Here is a 12,280-nt window from a genome sequence, read left to right as displayed (position 1 = left end):
ACCGGCGCTGCCCGCCGGTCTCCAGCCGCTCCGGCCGCCGCCGGTCCGTGGCCGCCCGCCCGGCGCAGGATGGTACGTGCGCGTCCCCCGCCGGCCCGGGGGCTCCGGCGGGCGGTGGAGGGCGTTGGTGGCGGTCGGGAAGGGGAAGCCCCCGGTGCCGCCGGGTGGGAGGTGCAGGAGCGGGGCACCTTTGTTCTCGCCCGGGTGCTGGTCGTTGCCCTGACTAAAGCCGGTCGGCCGGGGGAGGAGGGGCCGTTCTGGGGAGGGGTCTGTGGATGTAGGTACCCCGCAAGCGGACGGAGCCCTGGGCAGGGTCTCTGCCTGCCCCCCGCCTTGGCTCGGGGCGCGTTGCTGGGTCTGCGCTGCCCTTGCGGAGGAGCAGGCGAGGAAATCTCTGCGGATCGGTTTGTAGCAGATGCGGGGTTTTTTGCTTGGAACTTGATGCTGTTGGAGCGGGGGCGGGGGACCAGCGACCGACTGGTGGTTGAGGGGGAAAGGACTAGTGACAAGAGGGGAAAGGTGGCAGCAGATGGACCTTTTTTTTTTTTTTAATGATCTGACTGAGGACCTCGCCCCTTCTCAGCTGTTTGTGTCCCGAGTATAGGAACAGAGGCCGAATTCCCTGGCTGCTCAGCTGTTTGCTGCACTTGTGTCATTAGCTCAAATGCAGAGAAGGATGTATGAAGATGGGTCGGAGAAGATACTGTGCCTTTCAGGGACTTAAGGAGTCCTGCAGCATTGTGTAGGGTCTCTCCTGAAGATGGTGTGCTACTGAAGAAGGGAGGAGGTGGCACAAGGCATCTCCCAGATGCTCTCTTTCGGCAAGGCTTGGTGAAAGCCAGCATTAATGTCTGTATCACTGTTCGCTCAGTGCTGATGCTGGAATGAGGCTAATGCCAGTCAGGAGGGGGAAGGGCTGTTAAGGTGGACTGTCATGCTGATGATTAGATGAGAGAGAGATACAGGGCCCTTTTTGCAATTTCTCTTTCCTTTGGTGCTGCACACCCACACACAAGTAGTCTTGAAGTAGCTGAAGTCTGGCTTCGAGCTGCTCGACACTGGCTTTCTGTAGTGAAAGAATGTAAAAAGCATCCAAATGCATCCAGTAAGTGGGTGAGGAAAAAGGGAAGGTTCATGTAAAATGTGAGTGATGCAGCCTTTCTAGGGCAGCAAAGGAGAGGAGATGCGGCCAGGCTTGGAGCTGATTTTCATCCTAGTAGGCTACAGGGAGGGGTTTTGTACTTTACAAATGAGAATAGCAAAGTGCTTTCTTTTTGCCAGCAGTGGTCCTTTGTCATCCTGTACCCTGCTGTATTCCCCATGTAGCACAGAGGTCTAAGGGGCGAGCTTCTCCCTTTATGATTAGCTCTCCTGCATCACCAGTGGTACAGGGCGACCATGACCCCGTTACAGTCCACAGACACACAGGCTTCTGTTTTCATAGGGTATCTTTGCCATCCTTTAGAGTTGTCACCAGCAAACATCTTGTTAAAAGTGTTAAATAATCTGTAATGCTAAAATATGTTGAAGTATTTCAGAATAGGGCCTCTTATCTCCAGGGTCCAGAGCTAGAGGAGCTGGAGCAGGGTTTGGCACATTGCACAGATCAGGGTATGTGACCATGAACATCTATCAGACACTGCTGTTTTGGGTGAAAGGGAGAAGGAGGAGAGGCAAAACTCATTGACCAGGGAGGGAGTAATTAAAGGGAGTCATCAGTGATGCCAACAAAAGCTTTCTTAATAGAGAAGAGAGGGGGCTGAGAGTGATTAGAGTGGGACTGTCAGTGATATAGGGAGGAGAAGAGGGAGGGATTTAGGCACATCTATTACACAGTGAGCTTGGAGGGGAGGAGCGTGGCTGCTGCACACTCGCACACGCAGGAACACACGCGCACACACACACTGCGGCAAATTCTGCAGCTGGTGCCTGCTGGCTTATGACTGCAGAAAAAACAAGCTCCGGTTTAAACTCTCTGATCTCAGAGACGAGGCTGTTTCTATTCCAAGTAGTTCTGGTTCCAGCGTGAAAAGCCCTGCAGGCTGGGCACTGTTCCAGAGCGACAGGGATTCCTTTTTCTTCTGATGGGGCAGGGGACCTTTTGCTGTGCGAGGTCAGTACCCTCCCTGTCGTCTTGATGGCTCCATACTGGTTGGCTGGATCCAGGTTGCGTGTCTGTCCTTATGCTTTCTCCAGCAAATAGCTATCATATACAGGCTGGGAATCCTTTTTTTTCCTCTTCCCTCCTTTCCTTTCCTGTGATCTGACAAGGCCAGGCTGTCAGATTCCCTGCCTTGCTCACATTCTGCAGACAGAGATATGTGTAGCTTTGCAGCAGTTTCTTTCCTGACAAAATAATCCGTGTTCTGTCATGCCTTTTTGCCACTCTTACGTCTGTGTTTTTGGCATACCTTAGTCATATCCTCAGCAGATGTGGTGGTAAATGGATGATGGACTTGAGCAGTGGAGTATGGTGAGCAGTAGCCAGCACAGGCTCTCTCTGGTGAAAGCCAGGAAGCCGTGTGTACACGAGTGAGTGCCGCAGTGTGTCTCCTTCAAAGGAGCATGGCAGGACACCACAGAAGAGCGGAAGAGGGATTTCTCAGCATGAGCTAATCCACTATGGGATGTGGTCTTGTGCTCTTTGTACACATTCATACACAGACCATCCTAGGTAACTCCTGGCATAGCTGCATCTCACAAAAGAAGAAACTGAGACCCAAGTAGGGATCCAGCAATATATTTCGTGGTAGGTGTCTGAGTATAGAGATGCTGTGCTCTGTATGTATAGAGATCCTATGCTCTGTATGCTCAGCAGTATGCTACTGCTGGCCATAGGATAGCACAGCCAAGTGTGCTATGTGCGTTATCGCAGCCTTTCTGCTACTAATTGATGGGTAGAAGAGGGAGACTTCCGTGCCCTTGAAAGGAGATGCTATGAGAGGCCAAAGAAGACTGGATTGTCCGGTTATCACACAGGGACCTGACAATAGTAGCTAGCCCCAAATGAAGGGTGCATCTGCTGGCCTGAGAAGTGTTCATTTGGCAAAAGTCCCTGGGGAGGAAAGGGAGGTGATAGTTACTAGGCTGACGGATAGTCTCTCTGGATGGGAAGAAAGAGTAAGTTATGTGTAAATGAATACTTGGAAATTATTCTGGGGAGAATTTACCAAGATGGAAAAAGAGGATTTATTTTTCTTTCCCCTCAAAAATCCTGAGTTAACTACAGGGCCATGTCTTTCTGGACTCCAGCACAAGCCCTGAAGCTGTTGACAGGAAAGACTAGAAAAAGTATTAAAATCCTTTGTTCTGAGTTTATATTAGGTTTTTGCCATCCCCTTAGAAGTGCTTGATTGAGTAGTATGAATTCCTCTTACATACTTTGTGTTTGTCTGGAGTAGACATTTTCCCTTTAATGCTAAAGCATTAAAAGTAACAAGTTTCTACCAGTTTTGTGAAGACTGGTGGGGCAGTAGAGGAGAGGGATCCGAATGGGTGCCTTTGCTGGGACACTGCCTGTTCCATGTGCTGCCACCCGGGCAGTCCCCGCTTGGGCACAAGCCCTGGGACGGGGCGCCGCTGTCTGAGCGAGCTGTGACTCGTCAGAGGAGCTGGGGATGCTGCAGTGAAGGTGGAGGGAGCTGGGATTATTGCAGTGGGACAGCACAAGGTGGACAGACAAAAAGCCATCTTTGCTAATTCCGTACCTTGCTATGCCTAAGCTGTGTGGCTTGTTTTTGTCTTTTCTTCATGTTAAAGAAATGGAGGTGGATTTCTACATGTGCTGACTGGTGACCACAGGTCAATCCTCCTCCTTTTGTGCCTTCCTCTCCAGCGTATCAAAAGTTAGTACTAATGGAACAATTAGTTGTGTATCCAGCTCTCCAGGAAATCTCTGTCCTTCCAAGGCCTTATTCACTGACGAACTTGAGCATTGGTGCCCTTGGCCAGCAGGTTCTTAGTTCTCCTGAGACAGGCCTATAAGTCTTGCTGTACTGATCTCTCAAATAGTACTGGGTTGGAATATTATTTTTTTTTTAATGGGGAATGCAATTTTGATTCACTTCTACCTTTCTGAAAAACATCATCATCCCAGTTTCTGTGTTTTGAAAGAAATGAGTGACCCCTTTTTTTGCTTTTGAAAGTAAAGGCTTGGATATTTCCTTTAAGAGGACAAAGATTGAGAATCTGAAATGGAAGGAGGCATGTAAGTCAAAGATGGAGTAGGATTTAATACACGTCTGTTACCAGTATGTCCTACTGAATAGCTTGTGTGTCTCTTTGGGCAAATTACTGTCTTCCATGAGCCTTCTTGTGAAGTATCAAAGTCTCTGGCAATTTGCTAGAACCTGCCTCAGGGCCCTAGGTTCACAGTTTGACCAAGCATATAAGGTTCTTTGTGGTTTTGGCGTCCTGCAAAACAAGAAATCTGCTGTAAATTTGTACTAACTTTTGAAGTCCTGGCGAAGAAGGTGCAACAGGAGAAGTCATCTCCATCAGTCAGGCATGTGGAAATCTGTTTCCTTGTCTTTCGTGTGAAGCAAAGGTGAAAAACCATCACAGAGCTTAGGCACAGCGAGACAGTTCCAGACCCCTCCTATGCAAAAGGCTGAGCCTGCTCTGCCTCCCCTGGGAGTCAGTAAACGCCTCGGGCAGCAGCAGCTTAATAAACAGTTGTTATTGAGTATGTTCATAGAACACCTGACCTAAAACTCTTGTAGCTGTTTTAAGGTTGAAAGGAGAGTCCATTCCTGCCTCTGCAATACTGGCCATGGTAAGGAAATAGAAATACCAGCTGGCAGGACATGAGCAGTGTGAGCTGGAGGCTTGTCCAGGGGCTGCACGGTACTACTGCATGGTGTGCTGGTGTTTGCTTACTCTGCTTTTCATGTGTTTTGGTAGTCTTGAGAAAAGTCCTTTTGGTTGTTTCCAGTGAAAAGATGAAGGCTATAAAAGCTTAGGGCTGTTTTTTACAACATGCTATAGCTACAAATAGATTGTGCTAAAAAAGCATGGCAGCGTAGCTGGCAAGTCTGGATCATTTGTTTCCTCTACTGACTTCCAAGTTAAGAGACTAAGTCAATTGCTTTTGTGCTTCCTGTGCTAACCGTTACTTCACTGGGATCCAGCCATTATGCCTGGGCCACTCTCTATTAAGCTGCAGTGCCAAATTCTTAAATAATTAAGGAGAAAACTGGAATGAAAGACCATTAGTATTTATCCTCTGAATATTGCCTGAGGAATGTCAGTCTGTCATCAGGCACTCAAGGTGCTCATAGCTGTCTTAGAGGAGAAGTGGGCAAGAAGCCAGTCATTTACCTTCTGGTTGACTAGATTTATGTTCTGGAAAGTGCCCTAAAATGGTTTAAGATGGGTAAGTTGCGGGACTCAGACAGAAATGTGAACACTGCCTAGTGTAAGTAGTAAATGGCTTCAAACAACTATGATACCTTTCCATGGCAGTGAAACATTAGATAGGGTGATTCTCTGTGGCTTTGATCTGTGTGGTGTCTTTTTGAAGAACCAGCTTGTGGGCTGGTGGGTGCGAGCACAGTATGTGTTTTGGCGCAGTTCATGGTTGCTAGATTTGCATGGGAGTTTTATTTGTTTTGGGGTTTCTTTCTTGCTTTTGGTCCGTGTTCAAAGGCAAAGACAGTTGTCAAGGAGGAGGGAGATGGGAGCGTGGAAGGGCTCTGTGCCCATGTGGCTCTGAAGGAACTGAACAAGTGAGAGGCCCTGAGACAAAAGTGTTCGTGGTGGTGGAGGCCTCTTCTAGTCCTTTTTATTCTCCCAAGTCAGTAAGTTCACTCCCCGATTCCACTGTGGAGAATCTCTCTGCAAGCAGAGAGCCTTGGGGAGCAGGGGCTCCCGTTCAAAGTGAGACTTTGGGGAGCTCAGTGGGAGGCAGCGGTCAAGCCAACTTGTCACTAGAGCTGAGAGATGTCCCTACTCTGCTGGAAACCTCCTTGGCTTCTCCCAAATGCCTCTCTCTCCAATGCTGAACAGACAAGGCCTGTGTTTGCAGGTAGAAGGGATAGGAGGCCTCAAACCACCGTACTTCAAAATAACTTTGTGTCCCATTCCTTGTCGCTGTACTGCATGCTCTACTCAAATCCCAGGAATCCAGGCCATGCAGAGAATCTGTAAAGTAGCAACTAGATCCAAGAGTGAGGAGTCAAAATGCAGCGAAGAAAGATGCTGGCAGAAGCAGCTGCTGCTTCTCAGGAGCAAACTGAATGGTCCTCCTGCACTTCACCACCCTGGGCACAGAGCCCACGGTGGGTTTAATACTGTGTCTTAAATGGGGATGACGTTCAGCAGGTGGTCTTCAAAACAAGCTGGTGACAGGGAAGGAAGGCCACTCAGAAAGAAGCTGTTAGCAGTGGGGCATAGGAAGGAGGTTTGGGTAGTTTAAACAGACGCTAGAAATCAGAGGCAGGAGCCTCTTGCCAGAAACTTGGCATCTCAATAGGCAAATGGGAGGAAATCTCAGGCTGTGTGAGCCATCCCCTCCTTGATACAACTAAGTTCCCGCTGCCTCAGGCAGCTTGCTTACACATTTCATATTGATCAGTTGTCAAAAAAAAAAAAGGACAAATCAGAGAGTGAGATAAGACAGATCACGAGCTGTACCTCCCAGTCAGTCAGAATCAGCATTACCCAGATACTTCAAAACTAGGAGAAATGTGCATTTTTCTTGAATCAGTGCTTTGTTCTGGTTGTAAGAGTGTGTGATGCATATTCTTATTAAAATTTATAAATCAAAGCTGTCCAGCTCTGCGACTTTGAAGAGTCTTCAGCCCTGGGACCTGGAACAGGGCATTTGCCAGCAGGAACACAAGCTCCTGAACAGGCTGATGCCCCTGCACAGAGCTGTGCCGTGCACCGTCCCACAGCAAGAGGATGCAAGGCCAGCTTGAGTCAGCAAAGCTATTGTAGGGAACGGAGTCTCTTGTGATTGATGCTGCACCTGGGAAATGAGAGAGAAGCACTCGTCTTACCCATTAACGTAGCTCAGTAGCGGTGTAACTTCCAGCTGAGGGGCATTTAATGAACAGTTAGGAACAGTAACTTCTGGAAATAGATACAGCTGTTTCCAAAGTGAACATCTGTGCTTTCAATTAGTGCTTCTAAAATGGCTGAGCTATCAAATTGCTCTTTAGCATAAAAGTGAGACAGTATGTGCAATTAGGAAGCAATGAGGTTGTTGCTAAGGTTGGCAGAGTATAGAAATAGAAGTTGCCTGGGAGAGGAGATATAGATTGCGTGAGACTATCACAGGGAGGAGGAAGATAGGGGGACATGGGCAAATGGTTAGGAGGAGTAGCTCCTGGGATGTCGCAAGTGCCCACAATCTCCAATACCTTAAAGAATATTGCATCTCGTTCTCTTGCCCTGCTGCTGATTCGTTTTCCCCAGGTGGTGGTCTTTCATTTTGCAGAGCCTGTTTGTACCTTAAAGCATGATCAGCTCTCCTGACATGCAGTAATGGTATGGTAAGGTAAGTTATTAAATATCTCCAGCTAGATCCACAAAAGGAAACCTGAACACGCCTTCAGACACCTCAACCTCTCCCTCCTGGCAGACTCAGCAATGGTGCTGGAAACCAGACCTTGTTCTTTTCCACCCCAGACCATTATATGCCGCTCCTGCTTTGTGTAGGTCTCCACACCACATGCTGCTGGTTTTGACAGTAATTGCTTTAATCTGTTCTGCTTTCCCACATTCTTTAAATCCTGTTGTTGTCTGGTCCTCCCAGAGATAGTCTTCCTTTGACCCTAATGGTTGGTTACTGCGGTGTTTTTCCATTTTCCGTCCTGCCTAGCGTGGTTCTCAATTAATTTCACTCTTTGACTCTGCCCCTGTTGAGAAGCTTTTCTTCTTGAAGTTATCTTGCTGATGCTGTTTTCTTTCTGTACCTTTTTACACCAAGTTCTCTTGTTGCAGAGTTCTCCTGCTTTTAAGGCTGTTTATCTGCCTCTGAGGTGTTCTGAAGTTAGTGCCTAAATCAGCTGCTTTTTTCTTTCCTGATCTTAGCACTTCACGGCTCCTTTTCCTCTGAGAGAATTCCAGTGTACCGGTGTTTCCTGGAAGCGCATCTGTCACCAGTTGTCCTGTTTGCCCTCCTGAAGACAACTGGGTGGACGCTGTGGTTGGGAATGCTCTGTCTGGAGCCCTTGAAGGAGCGCAGAATGTGTCACCAGCTCCACTCTGTCTCCCCTTGTGCTCCTGTGTGTGCCACTGCCCTGCACAGTGCCCTGGGTGCTGCAACTTCCCCACGTGGTGCCGACGCGTTGGCCGTCCTGCCCTGTGTGTACTGAGCCACTTGTTGGGAAAATCTGGAACCCCAAGGGGGTTCTAGTGCATCTCTTGGTGTATTCCTGAGTGGGAGCTCTTCTGCCCAGATTCAGTCCAACTGGAATATGGGTAATAGTGGTAAATGTACTGTGTATACCCCAAATTCCCATCAGTCTGTGTCTGGGATGGTAACTGAAGCTAAAACCAGTACCTGGAGAATTCCCCTTGTCAACAGGCTGAAGTCAGTGTGGGTGTGTGCTCAGGTCTGCAGTGCCAGGGCTGGAGGGGCTTTGCTTGTAGAGGTGTCTGAATTATCTTCACTTTCTCAGCACACTTCTTTGTGTTTTCCTGTCCTTTGTAATTGTCTATTCAGTTCCTCCAGATAAGGCCTGTCTCTTATTTCACATTCACAAGGCTTTATTTCAGTGGTGCCACGGTTTTAAGTATGTGACTCAGTATCCCACTATGAAAAATCATTACACGCTATTTTGAAACTTCCATAAAAACTAAAACCTCATACATGCAATAATACTTTCCCGCTCACATCTCATTGGCTTGCCCTTCTTTTCTAGGTGCAGTTTAAAATCCCTCATTTTGTGTCCTTTATGGTTTCATCTGACATGTTTGGTGACGGCTAGTATGCTCCTTTCCCTTGCTCTGCAGGACAGCAGGTAGCTCTGCCCTGGCCTCCCCTAACAGGGACTTCGCACTTTGCTACAGCTTCTTGCCTTTCCATTTTCAGTTGATTTTCATATTCCCACTAAAAATACATTTTCCCTTTGCTAGTACAGTGATTTTCTTTCTTTAGCCAAGAGAAAATCACTAAAGAAAATCTCTGAGGCGGTAGGTCTTTAGATTTAACCATTGATAAATAAATAGATACTTATTTATCTATTTCTGCAAAGAGTTTGAAGACCTAAAAATAGAAAGTGAAATAAATCTGTACTGTAGACTTGTTCAGACCATGAGAGGCAGGACACTTGCTGGTGGACCACAAAGCACTGCCTGAAGACAATTCCTCATCATTCTCAGCCATTGAATCACACTAGAAAGCTAAAACTACAGCACTTTCCTAATAATGATTGTACTGTAATAAGTAGTTACTGCAGCTGCCACGTGTTGTGAATACAAGTTGGGGGGAGGCTGTGGGACAGCCCTTTTGGCTGTGATTGCCCAGTGGGCTGGCTTTGCCCCTTGCTCATCTCTGGAAAAGAAACAAAGAGCTGGATGTGCCCAGAGCGGCTGCGATTGCTGCGTCTCTCCAGGCACCGGTTTGCTCTTTCGTCTCCCACCCAGCACTCAGAACATCTCCCAGCTCTCTTGGGCAGTTTACACCAAGTTCCAGCTTGTCCTCACTTGTGTTTCTCCACTTACCTTGCCTGAAAGTCTCATCTCCTCTGCCACAGTGCTGCTTTAATAGATGAGGTGTGACAGAGGGGTCTCCAACCACTGGGGTGTTGGGGATGGTGTTTGAATTCCTGAGCTGGAACCAACACAAGGCTTTAGGACTGCACCAAGGCAAAGATGCCTCCTAAGCCAAGGGTGTTCTTTGTGTCCCTGCTGAGATAGCTGTGGCTTGCAAAATTAACTAATTATTCCTTAGAGTTGTTGGGGGAGGGAGCAGAGACATTCAGTGTACAGTCTGGTGTTTGGGATGCAGATGTGTGAAGATCCTGGTCACATCTCTGTGCTGTGGGTGCTTCAGCTTTGCACAGCAAGAGGAACCTCAGCCGGAGGGTTGGGGGCAATCCTGCTCTCTCCGATGGGGGAGTCGGAGGTTGTCCGTCTCCTGGGGGAACGTGCCCACCAGCAGGCCCCTGTGCCATCCTCTTTCAGCCATTGTTGTTTGGAAAAAAAGATAAGAATTGGGAGCCTGGGATTCTGTGTGCATAAATAAATAGGGTATCCTGAAAAGAATTTTCTCAAAGTTTTTAGGGAAAAGGAAGAGCAGTAAAAATAACTGATGGATTGCTAGTAGTTTACGAAAAAAATCTTTAATTGCTTTTGTCATGTTTTAGCTGCTATTTCACTCTAAGGTGTTCTATTATAATCTAAAAACCTTAGTATTTTGCTTTGAAATAAAACAAAATCTTTTTTCAGGGACAGTTTGTTAGTGAAACAATTTTCTGTTGCAGCCGACGTAAGCGCTACCTTAGGTTCAGAATCTAATTTACAGCCTGAGGAACTGGCCAAGCTCCTTTCCTGGTGCCCGGGTGATGTGGTTTGGAAGTGGGCTGTAATGCAGGGTAAGATGGTGGCTGTCTCCTACATGGCCAACCTCCCAGCGGTGTTTCCCTCGGCCAGGGCTGAGGCTCATGCTAGCCCATCCTGGGCTCCCCTTTGTCCTTTAGAGGTTGAGCCAGAATGAGATGTAGCCATCTTCTTCCCCTGCTGTGTTTGGCCTCCCCCTGCCAAGAGAAGAAAATGACAGTTCTCTTTAAAATGGAATTTTCCCAGAATCTCCCCATTCTAGAACCCACCACAAATGGCCACAAGCTGTTCAGAATCTCTTCAGCCCAGCCTTCTGTGGAGGGCTTTCTTTCTCCATTTACGGAGGACTCTCCTCTGGCATGGTTTGAGCGTGCAGACCACAGGAGGGCTGTGTATCCCTCTGCTGCGCTGAGGCACTTTCCAGCTCATGCTGCTGGTGCTGTGGTTGCCCACAGCTATGAAACCACCAAAGCATGTCCGAGGGGCTGCCGCAGCCCCCTGACCCACTGTAATTCCCGCAGTACAGCAGGATGCCCCGGTACAGAGAAGTTGAGAGATGGTTCCAAGATGAACAAGTCTGCAGGTGAGGAGGAGCTGAATGGTGAATTTGCAGTTGCTGGCTTGTGCACTGGCTGCCAAAGCAATCTTTGTGTTTATTTTTTAATTCCGGAGCCTACCTGACCAACTGGCAGAGCTTCCAGATCTCCACCAGCTGGTGCTGGTCCTACCAGCTGTATGCTGTTGAATTTGCATGCTGGAAGAAGGCGCTTCAGCAGCTGTGTCCCTTCAGGTGCTGGCTGTAGGACATCGCTTCCAGCCGGAGCACTCACCCTTCTCCCTCGCTACCAAACAGCACAGGCTCCTCGGTCTGGCGGAGGGGTCGGTCCATGTTGCAGCAGGAGATGGGAAGGTGTATTTGCACAGAGGGATAAGAGGCAGGACCCTGCCCTGGGTTCTGTGTGGGACCTTTCCTCTGGTCTCCCTAGTCTCTCTCCCAAGGAGCTGTAGCATGCTGTGCTCGGTACAATCCGGGAGCGTTTGTGAATGGATGCCTTGTTTCATTTTCTCTGAATGGACACCATTTGGGGCTGGATCCTTTTTCTCCCATTGGCACTGAAGAAGCTGCAGTTGCAGCCTTCCCAGCCTCAGAATGAAACAATCAGTTACTATCTCAGCGTTATGATGTCATTTCAGAATGAAGGAAATGGCAGTCTTTCAGCTTGCACTAGTTTGTGCTAATTATGCAAATATATGGACTCTGAGAACCCTCATACTCGGTTTGACTGTCTCCAGAGGTGGACTTTTTTCAATAGAGCATCAGGAAGACCATGTAATACAAGTCTCAGCTCTTTGCTGAAGTGTAGCAGAAGGTACTGAACCGTAGTGATATCTCGTGTCTTCTTGGAAGAAGATCTTTTCAGAAGTGCCACCCTGAAATGGTATGTTCATAGCATCAAGTAAGGGATCAGAAAGTTAGGAAGAGTCGTCGTTTTAATCGCTGTGGCTTGTGTGCCTTGATAACCTGTCTAGACTGTGAAACTTTGGTATTTTTAATCAGTGCACTATTGGTGTTTGCTTTACAAGTAGAACCTGGTCTGGTAAGCGCAAATAATCTTAGGGACAAAGGAGGAAAAGGGTGTGGGAAGGACAAGGGAGGTAATGAGGAATACAGAGTGCTCCCTGGATGAGGAGAGGGTTGGTTTCTTCATGGTCAGATGAGTCTCCATCCTCTGTATGGCAGGTCCTGAGAGGTCTGCCTTCACACCCTGTC

At 48.0% G+C, this 12,280-nt stretch overlaps 1 protein-coding gene across 1 annotated transcript in view; it reads left to right on the top strand.

The window, feature by feature from the left end:
- The first annotated feature begins 27 nt into the window (after nt 1–27).
- The window catches only part of MAP1A (microtubule associated protein 1A), a 35,958-nt gene continuing 23,705 nt past the window's right edge, over nt 28–12,280 (top strand). Inside the window, exon 1 of the mRNA XM_014952714.1 lies at nt 28–72. The gene's annotated coding sequence lies outside the window, so the exon portion shown is untranslated. The remainder of the gene's footprint in view (nt 73–12,280) is intronic.

Source organism: Calidris pugnax, unplaced genomic scaffold, assembly GCF_001431845.1.
Source record: "Calidris pugnax isolate Ruff unplaced genomic scaffold, ASM143184v1 scaffold187, whole genome shotgun sequence".
NCBI classification, from domain to species: Eukaryota; Metazoa; Chordata; class Aves; order Charadriiformes; family Scolopacidae; genus Calidris; species Calidris pugnax.
This window is presented reverse-complemented; position numbering and strand designations above follow the sequence as displayed.